Source organism: Podarcis melisellensis (assembly GCF_964234715.1).
Source record: "Podarcis melisellensis genome assembly, chromosome: 7".
NCBI lineage: Eukaryota > Metazoa > Chordata > Lepidosauria > Squamata > Lacertidae > Podarcis > Podarcis melisellensis.
The window spans coordinates 46,744,186-46,764,867 of NC_138539.1; the positions used below are offsets into that span (position 1 = coordinate 46,744,186).

The 20,682-nt window shown below is 41.3% G+C and overlaps 1 protein-coding gene across 8 annotated transcripts in view; it reads right to left on the bottom strand.

Annotated features, from left to right (window-relative positions):
- Positions 1-20,682, bottom strand: part of DLGAP1 (DLG associated protein 1) — a 282,912-nt gene that overhangs the window by 195,362 nt on the left and 66,868 nt on the right. The window contains exon 1 of one of the 8 annotated variants that reach the window (XM_081918050.1): positions 3,874-3,967. The exons of the other annotated variants lie outside the window; for them this stretch is intronic. The gene's annotated coding sequence lies outside the window, so the exon portion shown is untranslated. Of the gene's footprint in view, positions 1-3,873; positions 3,968-20,682 lie in introns of those variants that run through there. 8 annotated transcript variants of the gene reach the window in all.

Genomic DNA, 20,682 nt, shown 5'->3' on the forward strand with positions numbered 1-20,682 from the left:
AGCCATAATACCATTTTTACTGTTTTTCTGAAATCTTACTTTTCAAATATGTTTTCAGCTGCCTTAAAATTATTCAGTTGAGCAATCTCTTTTTACAAGTTAACAGTAGCTAACTTTTAAAATGTGGAAGTGCATGAGGAACCCTTTATACACATACACATACACACACCTTATACCCCCCCACAATTATCAAAAACCATACTGTCAGGGAACTGCCATCGGAGCCAGAGGCGGAGGGAAGGCTCCAGAGGGATGCCGGAGAGGGTCCCAGTAGGGAGAGAGGCAGCCCATCTGCTGTGGAAGGAAATCGGCGTAACACCAGTGGTGAAGGGGGGCAGATGGGGGAATCGGAGAGGAGGCTCCAGGACTCTTCACCAGAGACCAGCGGGGAGAGCACGGGTACTCCGTTGCCCACACCCTCCCTGCGCAGAAGACTTCCGCGCAGGGAGAGTAGAAGGAGACTTGGCGTCAAAGAACTTCTTTGCTGGAAGAAGTTCAAGAAATGCCCACTGACGGATTCTGCCAGCGACTGAGACAGCCACGGGTGAGAGGCTGTCCAGACAGAAAGGGTTCAACCAGGCAACCTAGCCAGGAGTGGCGGCAACTTACGCACGAGCAACCCCTAGAACCATTACACATACATAATTAAAATACAAAATAACAATTTTATCAGAACATTAAAACAACCTTAGTCAGTTAAAAACAGTTAAAACATTAGGATCAGTTCAAGATAAGATTTAAGATCAGGGGAATGCTTTCCTAAACAGCTGTGTCTTCAGGTTCTAGTGGAATGCCAATAGTGATGGGGCCTCTTGTATTTATATAGAAAGGGCATTCCAAAACACTGGTGCCACCATTGAAAAGCCTACCTCCATTTTGCCACATCAGGCTGTGGCAAAGCTAACCAGGTTTCATTTGCTGATTTGCTTACTGGGCAGTGGAGAAGATGTTGTGGAGTTGTAGTATATATACTTATAGGTTGTCTGAATCAAGCTCAAAATGGCATAGGTAACCTTCCAGTACATTTCTGAGCACAATTTAAAGTGTTGGTCCTGACCTTTAAAGCCCTAAATGGCCTCGGCCCTGTATACCTGAAGGAGATCACCACCCCCATCGTTCAGCACAGACACTGAGGTCCAGCACTGAGGGCCTTCTGGCAGTTCCCTCACTGCGAGAAGTGAAGCTACAGGGAACTAGGCAGAGGGCGTTCTCGGTAGTGGCGCCCTCCCTGTGGAACGTCCTCCCATCAGATGTTAAGGAGATGAGTAACTACCATATTTTTTGCTCTATAAGACTCACTTTTTCCCTCCTAGAAAGGGGAAATGTGTGTGCGTCTTATGGAGCGAATGCAGGCTGCACAGCTATCCCAGAAGCCAGAACATCAAGAGGGATTGCTGCTTTCACTGTACAGCGAACCCTCTTGCTGTTCTGGCTTCTGAGATTCAGAATATATTTTTTCTTGTTTTCCTCCTCCAAAAACTAGGTGTGTCTTGTGGTCTCGTGCGTCTTATAGAGCGAAAAATACGGTATATAACCTTTAGAAGACATCTGAAGGCAGCCCTGTACAGGGAAGTTTTTTTCAATTTTAATGTTTTATTGTGTTTTAATATAAGTTGGAAGTCACCCAGAGTGGCTGGGGCAACCCAGTCAAATGGGTGGGGTATGAATAATAAATTATTATTCTTCCAATAAGAAATGTTCAGTTTTGTGACAAGGTGCAATCATCTTCTTATTTCCACTTAACTAAGTTTAACAGTTACATATGCTGGATAACTTTAACCAACAACTGGTTAGGGTACTAATATGCTCTCGCCAGCCCTATATCTTAACCACATGTACTGGTCTTGTCAGACTAATAGCAGATATCCTTTCAGAAGTGCTCAGGAAATCTCTGTGCAAGTTAAGTCTTCAATTTTACAATACAATTGCAGAAACAAGTGTGAGCATTTGGCAATGTGCAGAAAAAGGCAGTTTTATTTGTTCTAAATACCTTTTTGATTAGTGTAAACTGCAAGGCCTGTTTCCCTCCCCTACCAAAGTCTGAGTGCCTGGACTCAAATGTCTATTTTTTATAGAAAATTTCTTTCATTTATCTAGCACTCTGTACATGAAAGTTTATCACCAGTTTAAAAGAGGAAATGCTTGTTTTTTCCTAGTTACCTCGGGATTTAGAGATGGTACTCTTTGTGATATGATAAGCCTTTTTCCCAGTATGAATAGGTTTTATTGTTAAGGTTAAGCCCTATAATACAGCAAGCAGCTGCCCCACAATATCAACTCATCTTCACCATCTGAATGACAATGTAAGTTAATATATAGACTGCACTGCTTTGTTACTGAAGGTTTTACTTCTGCTTTAAAGTGCTCTCATAATGCAAGACAAATTCCATTTCTCCCTAATCCCGCTTGCTGATAATGCTTGACCGTTTATTGGTTTTTTGTGCCATGTAATCTCCAGCCTGCATTTTGCTTATCAAACCTTTTATCTAAGACTACAAGACTACTTTAGCCATACACATGTCCTAATAAGTTCATGGCACTTACTCCTGGGTAAGACTGTATATGAATGCCATCTACGTGGGTTTCTTCTTCAACAGCTTTTTGCCACTAACCCAGTAAAATGTTTGGCATGGCAATGACCAAGGCCGTTAGAGGCCACATTCCAAATTATAGATTGGAAACTGACATTGGGTATTCATCAATGTTTGGGGCAAGGAGTAGAAGAAATTAATGGCAGGAAAATTAATGGCAGAAAAAGCAAAGTGGGAAAGAATTATATATTAACAGTTTTGCCCCTTCAGATTTAAGAGGAGGCTCATCAGTAAAATTCTTCCAGGTTTATGCTATAAGATTATGCTATGCTGCAAAGTCCTTGAATTTTATAAAACATGAAAAGCTCATGTTTCTAATCTCTCACAAGTTCCCTTGATGTAAATATGGCCTCCACCAGCATCCTGCTCATATGGGGACTGTCTGCAGAGCCCCCTCCCCTGCTTATCTTAACTAGTCAGCTGATATTGGACAAGACATTTCTGCAGATACGTGAAGCTGTTGAATATTGGCTCAGTTTTCTTTAACTATTCAGTGTTCACTGTTCTCAGTGATGCTCTAATCTTTACAGGTTGGAAAGGTGGGGCTGTTCGTTCATGGAGCGGTTGTGTTTTCTACAAAACATTCATCATTTTATCTGCAAGGACAGAAAAACTCAAATGTCATGCTCTACTGTGAACACAAGGCTTTATAAATGCAGCAATACAACAAATTAGGCCAAATTCTTTTCTGGCCTAATCGGAAAATAATCCTCCTGTATAAATATTTAGATCTGCATGTCTGAAATGAGAGCCATTCTGCTTCCTCTCTTAGGAACGGAAGGCAAATTACCCAAGGAGTGTTCTATATTTGTTGAACTCTGCGGAGAGTGGGTGAGTTGCAGACAATTTTTCTTCAGAACACTGAAAAAAAGGGGACTTGGAATTCTCAGTGCTGATTATTTTCACACCATTTGCATACCTTCCTATGCAGAATGTCTGAATCACTACAAGTGGGTGATCAAATTCAATTTCAGAGCTGGCATTATGGCTCAAGTCCTAATGGAATATTTATAGTTTATTTCATTACTAGATTTATATCTCACTTTTTATACTATGTGTTCAAGGTAATTAAGAAAATAACTGCCCAACATAATATATATGAATTTTTAAAAGCCCATGTAGCAAAAAAATAAAAGCAGAGCATATAAAACAGCAAAGCAGGATAAAGCAGCCACTGAAATGAGCCAATAAGGGACCAATAAGGAGCAGCAACAGCCGTTTAGTGAGTCTATTTGATTTCTTTTTTAAATAAGGCCATTAGATGTGCTGGAATATAGCTCACCTGATGGAGGGCAGAGCATAATGAGTCACTTAGGAATTATTTTTAAAATATGGTGGTTACAGGAGCCTTCATACATTGCTTCCTCACACAGATTTCTGTGCGGAACAAGTAAAACAGAACACTGGGTAAATTCAGATAAACAACTTAGCAAGCAGTTAACAGTGGGAAGTTTGCAACCTTTTTAAAAATGTGTGCTTATAAGTGGAACCCTTTATATTTCTGCTCAGAAGTAGGGCCACCAAAGTTCAATGGGCTTTATTCCCAGGTAAGCATGTATAGGATTGCAATCAAAGTGGGAGAAAAGTAGGAGTGAGGATGACCATGGTTAGCTTTGTAGCATTCTGTGGTTGATGTTACGCAGTCTACCTGTAGGCATACTCATCAACCATCCCAAAAAAACATGGGAACATCACAGAAAATGTAATGCCATCATGGTTTCTTACTCTGCCACGCAACATCCTGAATTACAACTGTTAAACCGCAGGGACCTTCTCAAAGCCTGGTAAGCATGGTACTGCTAGGCACTGGGCTTGGGGAAGGAAGCATGAAGTCTCTGACAAAGTCCTAGAGTCCTCTTGCCACCTTCCTAAAGCCTAGTTAGTGCTTGCCCAACTTTGGGAAGGAGGAAGGAGGGTTCTAGGACCCTGCCAGAGCCTCAAACCTCCTTCCCAAAGCCCCACACTAGCTGGGGGTACAGGGGAATCAGCCTAGAATAGAAACCACCCCTGGTTCTTCACTTCCAGTCACTAAAGCGGATTCAAATTCCTATCTTGCTGGTAAGCTTGTATTCTCCTTTAATTAGCCATATTAGCAGGACAGATAAAGGTAAAGGTAAAGGTACCCCTGCTCATACGGGCCAGTCGTGTCTGACTCTAGGGTTGCGTGGTCATCTCGCTCAAGAGGCCGGGAGCCAGCACTGTCCGAAGACACTTCCGGGTCACGTGGCCAGTGTGACGAAGCTGCATCTGGCAAGCCAGCACCAGCGCAGCACACGGAACGCCGTTTACCTTCCCGCTATAAAGAGGTCCCTATTTATCTACTTGCAGTTAAGAGTGTTTTCGAACTGCTAGGTGGGCAGGAGCTGGGACCGAACGATGGGAGCTCACCCGCCCCAGGGATTCAAACCGCCAACCAAGTCTTAGGCACTGAGGTTTTACCCACAGCGCCACCCGCCACCCAGCAGGACAGATACAGAGCACTAAAACATCAATTGCCCACAAAGCATGCAGATTCTGTGCATGCTTACTCAAGAGCAAGTCTCTGTCAGTTTGATGGCATTTGTCATCCAGAGGGAGCGTATGCCACCTAGCAGCTACAATGCAGTTTACTATTGCTCAGGCTTTGGTAAACAGGGAAGTCTGTTCAATTTTGAGTTTACTTGAAATCTGAAATTCCAAGGAATTATATTGAAGTTATGCATCAAGGTGACAAGTAATTGCTTAGGAGTTTGGTACTCGGGCTGATAAACCTCATGTTCAAAACTCAGTCCTGCAACCTGTTTTCAGTAGCAGGACCCACATCTTCAACACTGTTGTATAATTACGACAAGATTTCCAGAATTGGCCTTTATATTGTGTGTAAGATCAAATAATGAGGAAATTATCTGGTAAGGGAACACGTGAAAATGGAATAAAGTGCTGTCTGAAAGCAGCTTAAGTGTTTCTGGCATCAGTCGTCCTGGAAGCATGCAAAACAGAGTTCAGGGAAGAGTACAACTTTTGTTTATCTATGAGGTCGATTCTTAAGGGAAGAGGGGATTTCTTGCCATCCCTGCTGCTTTCTTTCACCATTTATAGAAGCCATGGCATATACATTATCTAACTCTAGACAGAGTTCATAGAAGTACACTGTACATATAGTACATAGGATGCACTATAAACTAAGATGGATGACAAACATTTTACTAATTTTAAAAGACCAGAAATACCTGGCCTGGTAGAAGGCATTTCACTGTCACATCCATTTTCAAGAGGAAGAAATTGGCTGGCGATTAAACCGCTAAAAGCTTCTGCCTTCACATATCACTTACAATTAAGCACAGATGGACAAAGGAGCCTGGTGTATACAAGAATTCATAGCCAGGCTGACTTTACATTACCAAGTGTGCGTTAGTCAAACGCTTGAGATTCATGAAGCTAGCTTGCACATTTATTTTGTTTTCTAGTATTTCAGCAGTCCTTGAAAACAGTTTGCTTGGAAACTCTGCAAAAGCCAACTGGGAGCTATGTAACAATATAATTGCCCTGCTAATAACAAACCAGCTCCTGTTTGTTATTAGAATTTGCTCAGAAACTCTCAGGGCAGATATACCTTTAACAAAAGGTCTCACAATAACCACAAGAGACCTCCAATCTTATAAAGTAGCCTTGCAAGTCATATGATTTCCAATTCGTCTTTTGAAAACATATGCTAAATGTTCGTGTATGTAGAACCATCTGCTAAAGTGAAGCAATTGACGTTGATAACAGACTAGTTGTCTTTTTTAATGACCTTTGCTGCAGGTTGAGTAAAAAATATCTACCACTATTCAATTTCAAAAGAAATCACTATGGATTAGCAAGCCTCTTTCACCAACTTTTTAAGAGAGCCCAACAACCCAGAAAGCTACTGTCATCCTCCCACCCTACTTGGAGTATTCACAATCACTAATCTTTCTCAAATTAATTACATGCTTAATTTTATTTCAATTTTGTTTTTATTAGAAATAAACTGGAGAAGCAGAACGCAAGATTTATACATATTCATCAGCCAAAACCAAAACCACAGAGCTATATATTCAAATAGCAAACAACAACAACAAAATCACCCTGAAGCCTGGCCAACGTACATGCTACATTGATATTAATCTAAAATGTCTGAAAGTTAATTATTTGTGACCCAGTTATAAGCCATCTAAGAATCACATGCAGGCCAATTCTCATGCTTACACGCACTTTGTGCAACTTCATTAAGTTCAGAGAGACTTAATGGATTATAATGTATCAGCATATGGTCCATCTTCCCAGGATTACCAGGTACAGGGGAAATCAATATAAATGAAGCCTGAAACTTGTTGATATTAAGAGTCAAAGTAACTAGAGCAGCAACCCAACAGTGTCAGGTGAATGCCAATTTATTCCCCCCCCCCCCCCCCACGTGCTGTTTTCCTTAGTTTCTCTGTCTGGATCTACACATGGCACACAGAATGAGGTATGTGAGTATTTAACGTTTATTAACAAAATGTGTAAACTGCTATTCGTTAAAAGTAAAATCACAGGACAGTTTCCAATATATTATCTAAAATCATAATGCAAATAAATCAAACCATACAATTCTAAAAGCAACAACATAAAATTTAAAGATAAATGGCACTGCTTCAGACTACAAGTGGGATACTATTTTTGAATTCTCCCCCACATAACAGATGGAAAACTAGAAGATTTTTGACAAAGACTCTGTTGTGCTGGTCTTGTGTCTACAAGTTTTGCTCCCCACCTGCAGTATGAAGTCATACAGTTTATTCTACCATCTCATTGTGATGCATGTATAGACCAACTCTTTTCTTCTCTATCTGAAAAAGAAATAGTATCAAGTGCTTTGAAGACAGCAAACTGACCTTAGATGACAATTGATTTAAAAGAAGTATTAATAATTCAACAGCTGGCACTGCCTTGCTTCATTCAGTTGAGATGCAACAGTGAAGTCATATATACATATATACATTCTGAAAAATACTGAAGGTTTTTTTCAGGTGTTGATATGCAGCAAATACGGATTATGTAATCTAGAATTTGAAGTGGTGTGGTGGCTGAGAGTTGGGAAGTTCTTACTTTAAAGCTCAGTACCTAGCCATATTCAAGCCATGATGTTTTAACACACCTGACCAAATGTTGCAGCATGTGGGCTCCTATTCTTGAGAAGTCTGATGCTGGAGTGTCCCATGGGCCTACCCAGTGATTCAGGGGGAGATACCATGTCTCTACCTAAACTCTGGCCTGGGAATCAAGGAACAAGCAAGGGAAGACCAGCAGTGCTTGGCTGAATCAGTGGCTGAATCAGGGAAGAAAAGCAGGGATAGCACCTCTAGGCTCAGGTACCAGAACCAGAAGCTTGATTGCTCTCAGCAGTCAGCAGAAACAGCTTGGAGACCAAGCTCCACTTACTTAGAGGAGCCCACTTTGCACCAATATTATTTTTGAAATCAGGTGTAGAATCCCACCTGTCAGGCCTCCACATTTTCTCTGTCAGGCTATTTGGCCCCCATATATATCATATATGATGTTATGTGTGGGATAGGCAAGGATTAGTGGGAAGGGTCAGGAACTGCTAATCACTGTATTTTTCACTCTATAGGATGCACCCGACCATAGGATGCACCTTGTTTCAGAGGGGGAGAACAAGAAAAAAAATTCTCCCCCTCTCTGCGCAGCGCCCCTTCAGCAAAGTGGCAGGAGAAATGGAGCCCCTTCCATTTCTCCTCCCACTTGGCTGAAGGGACGCTGCGCAGTTCTCCCTCTCCTGCACTGCCTTCGCCTTCAGTGAAGGCAACCCGAAGCCTCCAGAGCGCAGTGGGAGTTCCTGCTGCGCTCCGGAGGCTTCAGGCGGCTATCTTTGAAGCCTGGAGTCTTGCTCTCCAGGCTTCAGCGAAAGGAACCCGAAGCCTCCAGAGAGCAGTGGGAGCACTCCCGCTGCACTCTGGAGGCTTCAGGCGGCTATCCTTGAAGCCTGGAGAGCGACAGGGGTCGCTGCACATTGACCCCTTTCGCTCTCCAGGCTTCAGTGAAAGCAATGCGAAGCCTCCAGAGTACGGCAGGAGCACTCCCACTGCGCTTCGGAGGCTTTGCGTTGCTATCGCTGAAGCCAAGGAGCCTGCATTCGCTCCATAAGACGCACACACATTCCCCCTTAATTTTTGGAGGGGAAAATGTGCTTCTTATAGAGCGAAAAATACGGTACATGGCACTTCCCAAGTGCCTGTCAACCAGCTGATGGTTGGGTGCTTCAGAAGCACTGCGCAAAGCACTGTGCTTAGTGTAGAGAATGTAAATGCTATATCAAATCATAGCACTGGTAAAAGCTACCACCAGGAAATTATTAACTGCGGCAAATTGAATAATAAAGATGTATCTTTCAAAGATAACAGTAGTTTACTTCTTGCATACATTTAAATAAATGGATCCATAGAAGATGTTTAAAGGGTTAGGGTGCCAATAAACAGGGGGGAAATGAACATATACTTTTGCACTAAGGAAGTATTACACCACAGCATGGATTGGCAAGAAACATCAAAGTGTTGATTAACTCAGCCTTCTGAAGCAGCTGGCAAGATGCCTGGATATTTCAGATTACTGCTTCTACAGAAACTCCCTTGGGTGACTGCATTGCTTTTCTTTCTTCCGCTTTCCAAAATGTTGCTTTCTTTTCTTTTTTTCCCTTTTGTGTGTACTCGTCAATAAAAACGCTGTGCTCTACTTGGCAGGAAGTTCTCCTCCAGCGAACCAGTCCCCATTCAGTGACTGCTGCCACCACACATATCATTACAGGAAAAATAAAAATATCTTCCATATGTTTTAGCATCTGGACAAACTTGACAATAGTTCATTTTACAGCAAGCAAGGTAATTCATATGAGAACTGTACAAACTTGGCAGGTTTTGAATCACCTGTGTAGCCTTTGTGCATAACATTTCTAAAACAGTTGTGTGGATGGAATGAGGAAATTAGAAGCCAAAAATAAAGGCTATCTCGATTCAAAATGAGCAACTGACATTTATTTGTAAATATTTAAAGGATCACTAGAGTTACTATAAAGCTCCTCCTAGGGTTCTTCCAGGTAACTTGTTTAGTGACCATTCGTACCGATTTGCTTGCACTAGGCTTACACTGAGGTTAGACGATGTGTAGTCTTCACTGGGGATTAATTCTGATTTGCTTGTGGGGAGGTTATATAACAATGAGCATTCATCCTGATTTGTGCTGATACATCTTGCTGTTAATCATTCATCCATTCCATACTTTTCAGTGCATTTCCCAGCCACTTTTTTAACTGCAAAAAGTCTGCTCTTTAAAAAGTGAATTTGTTTCGCTATGGTGGCAGGCTGCTTTAATCCACTTTAATTGTGCAAACCTAAATTTATGAACCTTTTTGGCTCTGTGGGCCAAATCCTTATCAGGTTGGCATCATGGGTCAAAATTTGACAGATATGGGAGGTCAAGACCCTGTTCATCACTGACATCAGATGATTTGGTGGGACTTCAAAGCACCATGAAGCAAGCAAGACTTGCCTACTCCATCAGAAAGCAGACTTGGCTCTCTTGTCCATCAGCAGTTTATACTGAAACTGCTGCTAAAACAGAGTTCCCCCTCCCATTTTGGTTTCAATGGAAACTGATAAGCAGTGAGGGAACACTTTTTGTGATTCAAGGACCCGCCACCCGCTTGGGGATAAGAAAGACACAAGGACACAGTATATTAGGTTAATGGGCTAAAAAAGGCCACAACTTTATTGATTACAGCATGGGGGAGGTATTGGCTTAGGCATTGGATAAAACAACGGAGCGTGACTTCACCCCCTCAGGGAGGGGTGAGTCAAACAAGGGTTAACCACCAGTGGGAGGAGCCTGTTGATGCAAATACAACTGAAAGCTCTCCCTGATGTCACCAGGGGTCATGCCATGGCCCTAGTCATCAGCAAGGGCGTCTGACAGGATCCACGACCGCCGGGTTCCTTTACCAGAATACCCATAAAGTGGAGGGGTAGGCGATGGCCACACCCTGCCCTCCAATACACAAGCATATTCCAATGCATAACCACCAATACCTAAAAGTTGTGACAATTTGCTATGAGGTAGGCAAAAAACCAAGTGGCCAGTGCCAATTTGCCAGTTGGATAAAAATTCCTACCAGGCCCCTTGGACAACCAAGGCAACCAACCACAGGTCCATAGCAAGGTCAAGAACCAAGCAGTGAACTAAAGGGAGGGTGGCTGGGTGATCCGACAAAAACCAGCAGCGGAATGAAAGGGAGGTGCTGCTGCGGCCACGTTTCAGTGGCAAAACCCCGCCCCCAAGCCTCCACCTGCCAATGCAGGAAATGGCTTCTGCTCACAACTCCTCCCCTATGTAAGGAGGAGAGGCTTTCCCAGGACAGACAATTCACCACAGGGTGGTGAGATGAGGAAACCTTTCATTTTAGGAGGGCTGCCCAATCAGAAACGGGTTTGTATTGAAACCCCTGCAAAAATGAAGCCTTACCATGTGGCGGGAAGTTCTATAGGGAACAATTAAAGCTGCATCCATTAAAGGGCTACTCCTAGGGTTATTGAAGAGCAGGTGTCTTCAAATCCTATAACATGTCTATCTGCACACAGATTTCCTCTCTGTTTGCACTGCAGTGTGGAGAAAGTAAGAACAGGGGATGTTTTCAAGCAGTAGAAGCGACTCCCCCTGTTTCTTGCCTTCTTCAGCCCCAGCCAATTGAGAAAAGATCACATTGAAGCGACTCCCCTTGTTTCTTGCCTTCTTCAGCCCCAGCCAATTGAGAAAAGATCACATTGTGTGTGTATATGCCGGGGGAGAGAATCGGTGGTGATCACAAACAAGGTTTGGAAAGTAAACCAGGATTGCTGACCACGCTGCTGCTGAAGAAAGCAGAATAATTTTGTCCTTGAATTAGAGGGGAAACTGTTTTGCAGTTGACTGTTGATTCATTGTACATGCTGTACTTTTAGCTCTTGAAGACCAGAAATGGAAATTTTATTTTAGCTCAGTAATTGACTGAAAAACTAGGCCTGTGGTACAACACTGTGATGTCGTGGACAACAGTAGCAATCAGCTCTGTCCAAGCAATTGAGTAGTGCCAGCTTTACTTTCTAAAGTTACACATGTCAGGACTAAAGCCTATCTAGAATTGACATCTTTTAAATGTTGATTATCCCAAACATACAGTTGCTTAAAGATAGGGAAATTAACTCAATTCATGTTCAGGGAAACACATATCATGACTTTAACCTACTTTTAAAAACATATCCTATGACTGAGCTTCAGTGAGCCATGACACAAATTAAGCCCTAAATGGGATAAGATGCAGCAGAGAACAGAAAGCTGAGAGGAAATAAAGCCCAGTGTATGTTGGTCAGGGGAAAAAGAAATACAAAAATAATAGCTTTCCTTTCTTTTTTCCAAGGAAGGTGAGCATTCAGGAGAATAAGTCTGTATGAAACAGTCATGCTGCAATAGGCAGCTTAGATACACAGTCTGAGGGTTCTTAAGCCCTTACACAAGAGACTGTAGAGTCTTGTGTGTAGTACGCAAAAATTATAGAGGGGGATGAATCAGCAGTTGTGCTTGGACAATGCAAGCTGCTATTGCATCCATGTGGCACTACATACTACCATCTCCACAAAAGAGAGGAACTTAGTTATGCTTGGGCCAGTAATGAAGGGCATAGTAGATGTCATGGAACATGACAACACAGGGCCATACAAGCAGACTGGGCTAATTTTCACTCACTTGCTCTCAAGCAGTGGCAATCTGTAAAGGCACAGACCTTCCCTTCCTTGGCTGCCATTCAGTATAACAATCATCGATTTTTATTTGTATGCTGCTTCCACACAAAACTGTGCCCACAACAAATCAAGTAGACAAGTATAAGAAAGATATATTAGAAACAGTTAGAAATAATATCTTTTTTTAAAAAAATCAATCTATACAAGTCTGCATAAAATAATACAAATAAACCAACAGCTTAAAGCTAAACAGGAGAGAAAATTGCTAAACAGGAGAGAAACATTCACACACTCCAGATGCATCTGTTTCTAATAGTTTGGACCCAAGACACCATCTTTACATATTCAGGGGTGCCACACCACCTCCCACCTAGGATACCGCAGACACTACCACTTAGGGCCACTGTTATCAAATATTTTACTCCACACAGGGGCCAATAACCTTCGTTCCACAGTCTACAACCAGCATACATTCACCAGGGCTAGAGGCCATAAACAAACTTTTGTTGGGGCAAGGGAATAGTATGCTTCTTAAGGACTGGGGATTAGCACTGTGGGCCAACATAAAGGATGCTGCTGAGATTCTGTATGGACTATGCAGTGCCGAGATGTCACTAGGCCTAGCTAACTAAGATTACTTTACAACTCTTTACAGCTACAGAGATTTTGTCCCCTGAACTTTTGCTTCCTTCCATTTTAATTTGCTGGCTTAAAACCCCAGCTCTGTAGCAGAGGTCCTCATAACAGTAGCTGAGAATGGTTGGGAGTAATGTGAGGGAGAGGAGGAGGTAATTAGAGAGAAAGAAGAGAATTCTCAGGATGAGAAATGATGTGCTTAGAAGATACAGCTTTTTTACTTGAATGAAAGGGCTTGAGTCTCAGGAAGAATAAAAAATAATGATGGGGAAATGAAAGTATAATAAAGCTTGAGAAATATGATGACTCTTGTAAAACACTCCACTGTGCTAGATTTATAGCAAATGTCTCTCATAGGCATTCAGCACCAATAAAACATAATATTTAGTAGCAGTGCTTTTTGCAATATTTTCCTCTCCTTGGAAATACTTGCTAAAATAATGTTGCTATCATAATTATTAACCACTTTCACTATAACTTCTGAAAAACTAGGTTTCCTTAACCCATTGTGTCAGATTCAGCCCTTTGGCAATATTGTTGCTAAAGGGCTGACAATACTGCACCAGTTGTTAATTTGTTTCCAGGGTAAATGTAGGCACTGATGATTAGCTCTGAAATTCTAAAGGCTTGGGACCAGGTTATTTGAAGGACTTCCTATTCCTGCATTAACTTGCCCAGGTCCTAAGAATAATCACAATGGCTCAAATGTCCACAGGTCTATCAGATTGGTGGGAATAATACAAGGGCCTATGGCGGCCAAATACTTATGAAATGCCCTTCTTTGGGAAGTATGCCTGTTTCCTTCTTTATTTTTAAAGTCTGATTTTTAATCCTGCATTGCAGCCTGCTTTTAATTTCTGCTGTCTTTATTTTAATAAAGCATTAATGAACTACTTAATAGTCTAGAAATCTAAGTGGTGTGCAATATTTTTTAAAAACCCAGTATCATAAAAAAATACAGTCTAAAACAAATAAAACAACAATGCAAAAGCTTATGAAAAGAAATAAAACAGAAATTTGAGCAGTCAATATTTAGGTCTGGTCTTATAAGTCAGAGAAAGCCTGAGCAAAAGGATGAGTCTTCGCAAAACATATGAAGCAACTGATGGTTGCTGCCTCAAAAATGACAGAAGAGAGTGCATTCTGTAGAAAATACAGGTGCAACCGCAGAAAATACCTATTTTCAGGTCACAGTTCTGGCACAAGCAGAATCCTCCCAGGTGATCTTTGGTTTTGACTTGGAATGTTATTTTTATCCTTTCATCTGAATGATTTGATTGTGTTTCGTCTGTATTTTGCTGTTGCATATTTTTAAAGTCTTTTATTTTCTAAACTGCCTTGAGAAGGTTTCTATATTTAAAGATGATATAAATGTATTTTAAATAAATAAGAGCCGTCCTGGATCAGGCTGGATTTAGCTCAGCAGCCTGCTTCCCACATTGGGCAAACGAGAAACCCACAAGCAGGAAATGATCACAACAGCCCTCTTGCGCTGTTGCTCTAATTAACACCAACCATATTGTTTTCAGTTTTAATGCACATAAAGGGTTGTATTCAATGTGGTGTTAAACAGACCAGTCCACTAGTGCAAGGATTTATTCTTGCACAACAGAACCATCTCCCCCTCCTCCTCCTCTGGGGTTCCCTCAACCTTCCTGAGCAGATTTGGGGGTGATATGGGGGCGTGCATAGGACGGGAGAGGAGATGGCAGAATACTGTTGCAGTAATATTATTATAAACAATAATTTATTATTTATATGCCACCCATCCAACTGGGTTATCCCAGCCACACTGGGCGGCTTCCAACAAATAAAAACACAGTAAGACATCGAACATTAAAAACATTAGTAATCCTAACCCTGTGGTAGCACATCTATAGCTACATACTGCCCAAAGAGCTCCAAGTAAAAAGTCCTTCAAACAGCTTTTTCACTTTTTCCTCCTGTCCTTGACGTAGCCAACAGCACAAACTATACAGATATACTAAGATTTCAGTCTCTACTAAGTTTCAGTACTAAATTTCAGTATCTACTAAGTTCAGTGAGGCTTGCTCCCAGTGCAATCCTAAATATGTCTGCTGAAAGTAAAGTTCGGTGCTCCCAGGTCATGGAGTATAGATGTACTTCTTTGCTCTGGCCCTTCCTGTGATTCACCCCGTTCCTCTAATTATAGGTTGTCTTAACTTATAATAATATTGAATTTTTAAATCGCTGTAACCTTCCCTGGGACCTTATGATAAAAAATGGGTCAGAGGGAGGAGGATAAAAGAGCATGCTAGAGAACTGGGAATCCAAGTCCCCTCCCCCTTAGTTCTCCCCCACTACACCCTCAAACCACCCTGGCATGCCCCCTCTTCAGCCCCACTGGTGACAGAGCTTCAAAAGTAGTACAGTACAGTACTACAAATTAGTACTGTACAGTACAGTAGTATAGCTGAGCAAGTGAAATCTGACACTGGAATTTTCCACAAAAGCCTCCTATTTTCCCTGGGGCACTCTTGCAGGTTGTAGGTTTGCTGGACCTGCCACCTAATCAACTTGCCTGCTCTGCATGCCAGCTGCCTTCAGTAAAGTACAGTAATTACACTGATCTGTCAGCATAGACCCACAAGGTAACGTGCACCTTGCACTGCCCCATTTGTTTTAATCGATGTAGTGCTGGTTAGTAGATAGAGGGTTGCACATCATGCTGAATTGGGTAATGGAGCTAAAAGAAGGAGAAGGAGAAGGAGAAGGAGAAGGAGAAGGAGAAGGAGAAGGAGAAGGAGAAGAAGAAAAAACAAAAACGATATGGCCATGTTTAGTGATCCTTTCGTACAAGGTGAAGTTTCACCATTCAAGCCGGGCAAAAGGCATTTTCATTGAGGTTTGTGTGAATATCCCTGAACAGTTTTTTTTGCCTCGAGTGGCTAAGTAGAGAATTTTCATGAACAGCTAATCTCCCCAAAGTGAATACGTAATTGGAACACTGCATCACCATAGCTTTTGGACTGTAATGGATGTTTTATCAACACATTCTGTAAAAATTAATTAGATGCTTCGCATGCGTGCGTGCGTGGGAGAAGCTTCCTGAAAATATTCTGTTGATAAAAAGGGTGCATTTAACTCTATGATGTGTGCAAGCTTATATCATGCTTCAACAAAATACGCACACCAGTTTCAAGACCCAAATGCCCATCTTGGTCCAAAGTAAATCTAAAATGAACAGTTCATTCTGGAATACTAAAGTAGTGCTGCAGTAGAATGAAACTTTTTGTGCCAAGACAGACAGTTACTTAGGATGAAGTGGGACTCTCAAGAGCTTCAAAAACAAAAGAATCAGAACAGGTTTCATTCAGCGCATGAAACAAAGGTCTCAGGAAAAACCATATTACAACAGTTTGACCCATCAAACAATCAATCAACCTTTATTTTAAGCTGCATTACTCAACCTGTAGTGTAACACCAGCTGCAAAGACACAGCATTTCAGCATACTGTTGACCTAATACTGTGATTAATGCTGTGAGCTACACCCAGCCTAGCTTTTCTAATCTCTAGGCTTTCTAATTTATACCAGAGATGGATAGGCTATCAGTAGGGAATTATGAGGATTAGTTGCTGTTTATCTCTCCCTTGCAGAGACACTTCTCTGCTTATGGAATTATCATAAACCCTCCAGCTACATTGCTACTTCCGTACTTACTCAGAAGTCTGGCTGCTTACTACAAAGGTTGAAAAATGGTGACCAAATTGTTATTAAAATGTTATAGTGGGCAAACGAGCTTTTGGAATTCATTTGTGTACCTTTGCCAAAAAGTCATGTTGCTTCACTAGAAATGTGTGTGGTTTGCAAACCAGCTTGTGTTTATCCCAAATCAATCAACACAGTTTTCTTCATCATATCAGTTAAAATTTAATGCAATGCTTGAAGATTTCCCAAAGCATAATCATAGGTAAAATTGCTAACCAAGCATACATACCAGTGTTTTATCAGTTGTTAAGTTATACAAGTACCTTCTAATTTTAGTGTTATCCCAAATGGAAATATTATGGCTAATTATAACAATACAATTAGCTGTATTAAAATAAATTTTACCGAGCATACAGCAGTCACTTTATTTTATATTTATAATTTGAAACCAGTGATCTATGGACAAAAGATAGATGAAGCAAGAACTTTAAAAGAATAATGTTATCTATTTCTTTCTAAAATGGGTTTTTTTAAAAAAAATCCATTAGTTCCTTTCTGATCTTTTATTCTTTTTATTCCTTTTTGCTCCCTTCTCTGAAAATGAATCCCGACCTTTTGCCCCTTGCCTTATGGAGGCTTAGAAATAACACAAGTGCTGATGGTGGAGTATACAGTAGTATATATAAAAGGAACTTGGATTATATGGTGAAAATAAAACAATCCATCTCAACTTCCCATTGTGCCCAGCTTTCAAGATGCTTGATATGGTACCCTAAAAACTTTTTATTTACACTTCAAGATCAGAACAGTGTGTTTGTATACACACACACTTAGGCAAAGAGAGAGCAGTGTTTTTCTGTTTCACATCCAGGCATACAAAGCGACACATGTTGTTAGCTGTGCAAAAAATAAAATAAAAAATAAAAAAATCTTTCTCTTACCATTCTGCTTGCCATAGAACTTGGAAAATGTCTTTGTGTTATCAAGACAGGTATGTTTTTATTGATCTATGGAAGATCTGGCAACTTTCCCACAGAATTGCTTCAAGCATAATAATCTATTAAAATAAATTGCAAATCTCTCCCCATCCCCTTCTCTCTCTCTAAGAATTAAGTACACATTATTGGATCAGACATGGACAAGGATTCCTTAAAGATGCACATATATTTCTAAATAACCGAAGACTGTTATAACTGCACTTGCTGGTTAAAGCTCTTCAAATGACATAGAAGCTTTATAAACTTAAAAGTTCCTGACAAACAGAGAGACAGACACTGAATTGCTATTTGACCTCTGCATAGACAGTCAAAAAGCCAATAGGGGAACATGACATGGGAAAAGGGTTAACCGATCCTCACACAGAAGAATAGTCCTGATAAGGCCCTAATACTCATCCTCATGGCTGCTATTCAATTTGTGGATATGGGAGGTCCAATCTATACTATCGTGGCTCTTATATGTCCATTATCCTTTACACACACACACACACACACACACACACACACAGAGAGAGAGAGAGAGAGAGAGAGAGAGAGAGAGAGAGAGAGAGAGACTATATAGTGCTTTTTCATGTCATGGTCAGCATATTTAAATGTAATTTCTTTATGTTTTATAAGCCACATTAAATTATTCAGTGTGCACACTCTGAAAATTAAACCTGCTACTACCCCATTTTCCAATGCAATAGAAAGTATAACCTGAAAAAGTTTGGCTGTTCTTGCATTTTCCAAAGCCAAGCTTAGTCTTGTCTTTCTCCAATGATGTGCAAGAGAGATATCTGTTTCTATAAGAAGCATACATTCTCAGCAAGCACTTGACTTTTATCCTATTAGGAAAACAATTATCTGAACGGGAGCCAATCACAAAACTTTTGCCATTCCCAGCTAAAAGGGAAGGAGAATTCTAATTACACTTCTGAACTCTTAATTGTTTATTTCAAAAGTGGCACTTGAAAATTACCCCTCTCACTATCTGAACAAAATTCAAAGTACAGCCCAGGCACGTGGAACAATTAATTCAAACTGACACTTTCAATTTATGTTGCTCAACTGTGTTACACAGTGCATCCTCTCAGCAGTCTCTTTATGACATCCTTCAACATGAATACAAAAATAAGGAAGAACTATATATTCTCAGTCAAGTATTTTGGGGAAATACCTGTAATGTGTGCAATGTTGGGTAGCCAGCAGTTATGAAAGAGCTCTCCTAAGACAATGCTGTGGTTAAGTCGGATTTTCACCAACATGAGCTACAAAAATCCGCCCTTGGCTTAGACTCTAGACATTGCATGAAGCTCAATGCTTTAAATACAAAGTCCAGGCACTGATCCTCTACCAGCTGAGACCTTCATGAAGCTATTCTTGCTTTCAGATTACCGATAGATCTTAGCTCTGAATGTAATTGTGTCATTCTATAAATACCTGTGGAAGTATATTCTGTTGCACATTTGGAAACGTTTCTTCTTCACCTCCATCGTTATCCCCTCCCCACTTTTTAGTTGAAAGTTCTGGGATAAAGCTGTGCAGTTAAAAGGGCAAATGTGGAAATGATTACACTTGCACTGCTTTCAAACTGCTTTTCCTTCTACAGATAAAAATGAGAACATTCTCTCAGGAATCACTATGTTTTAAAGCTTCAGACAATGCTTATAAAGACACTAAAGGGAGCTTTGATGTCCTGCATGCTAATAGCAAAGGAAACGTTGCAGAGATTTCAACATGCTATCATCATCAGCTAGTTACTGGAACTATATTAAATGAAGCATATATCAATGCTGCAGACTTTGAATAAGGAAAAACTAAAGAAAGAGGTCTGGAAGATTGGAGAGAGAGAGAGAACAGAAAGCTAAGCACAGCAGCTGTGGGATAAGTGAGAGCTACTCATGTTGATGACATAATGCTGCACCATCAATCTTAAAAAGATGGCTCTCAAAGTTGGGAAGTGATTGTCCAGGGCTGAACTCATCTAGAGTAAAGGGGTAAGCATTCTGTTGTACATAAAGGATGCAAAGTGAAAAATGTCATATGCTCTTCTTGCTCTCTTGTTTTTTAGACACACACACATGGGAAGTCGTATTTTCTTCATAAAGCTTCCATGCACACACACAAAAACATGCACCACATGCTGATACAACCCAGTATTCAAAAATGTTACCGAATGAAGTTTACTGTGAGAAAAAAACCCACCCAGATTCTCGAGAGCCCAATGCCTTTGAAATTTGCTTGAAAGCTTAAGCTACTGCAGCGGGTTAATTACAGCAGCCAAGTGAGGATTCCCAGGTAAGATCCTCCCTCTATTGTGTGGGCAGGTAGTCCCTCCCCTACCTGGCCTGGTCTCCTTGGCAACGCTTCCCCCAGGCGGGATTGGACAACTGACTGAGGTAGGCGGAGACCTCCAGGTATCCCACCTGAGGGAAGGCAAAGCCAAGCCTGTGTTGATCAAGATCCAGGGGCTGCACGCATCCACACAAAGGTCGCCCCCTGTTTTATGTGGGGAGTGGTCATTACAGCAGCCTTCCTGTTGAAGGACTGGATTGGTTTCTGGTGGGTGGGCTGGAAGCACTCACCTGACCCTCCTCAATCAGCCGCATCCTTGTGGTATATTGTGAAGGAGAGGAGCAAAGTGGCAGTGAGGTGAGGTGGTGGCAGTGCAAACACACCAGCGGAGCCAAACCAGCACTCCTGCCAATGCATTCGTACTGCACTTCCTCATTTCCTCCCCACCCCTTTTCCTTCCAGTTCACTGCAGCAATGCGAGTGGATGGGAGGTCAGGTGAGTGCTGCCGCCTCACCCCACTGCTTGAATGCTTGCATACCCTGCAGCCTAACACAAATATATATACCCAGCTGATCTTGAGTTTAAAACTGGGGGCTGGCTCTGGAGTTCTCTTAACATTTTCCTCATTCTTTCAGATCTAGCACATTATTGTACTGATTTCTTCTCCTTTAGTTTAAATATAACACTGCCGTTATCGTTAACACGCTTAAGCACCAATAAAAAAACAACCCCTAAAACTAG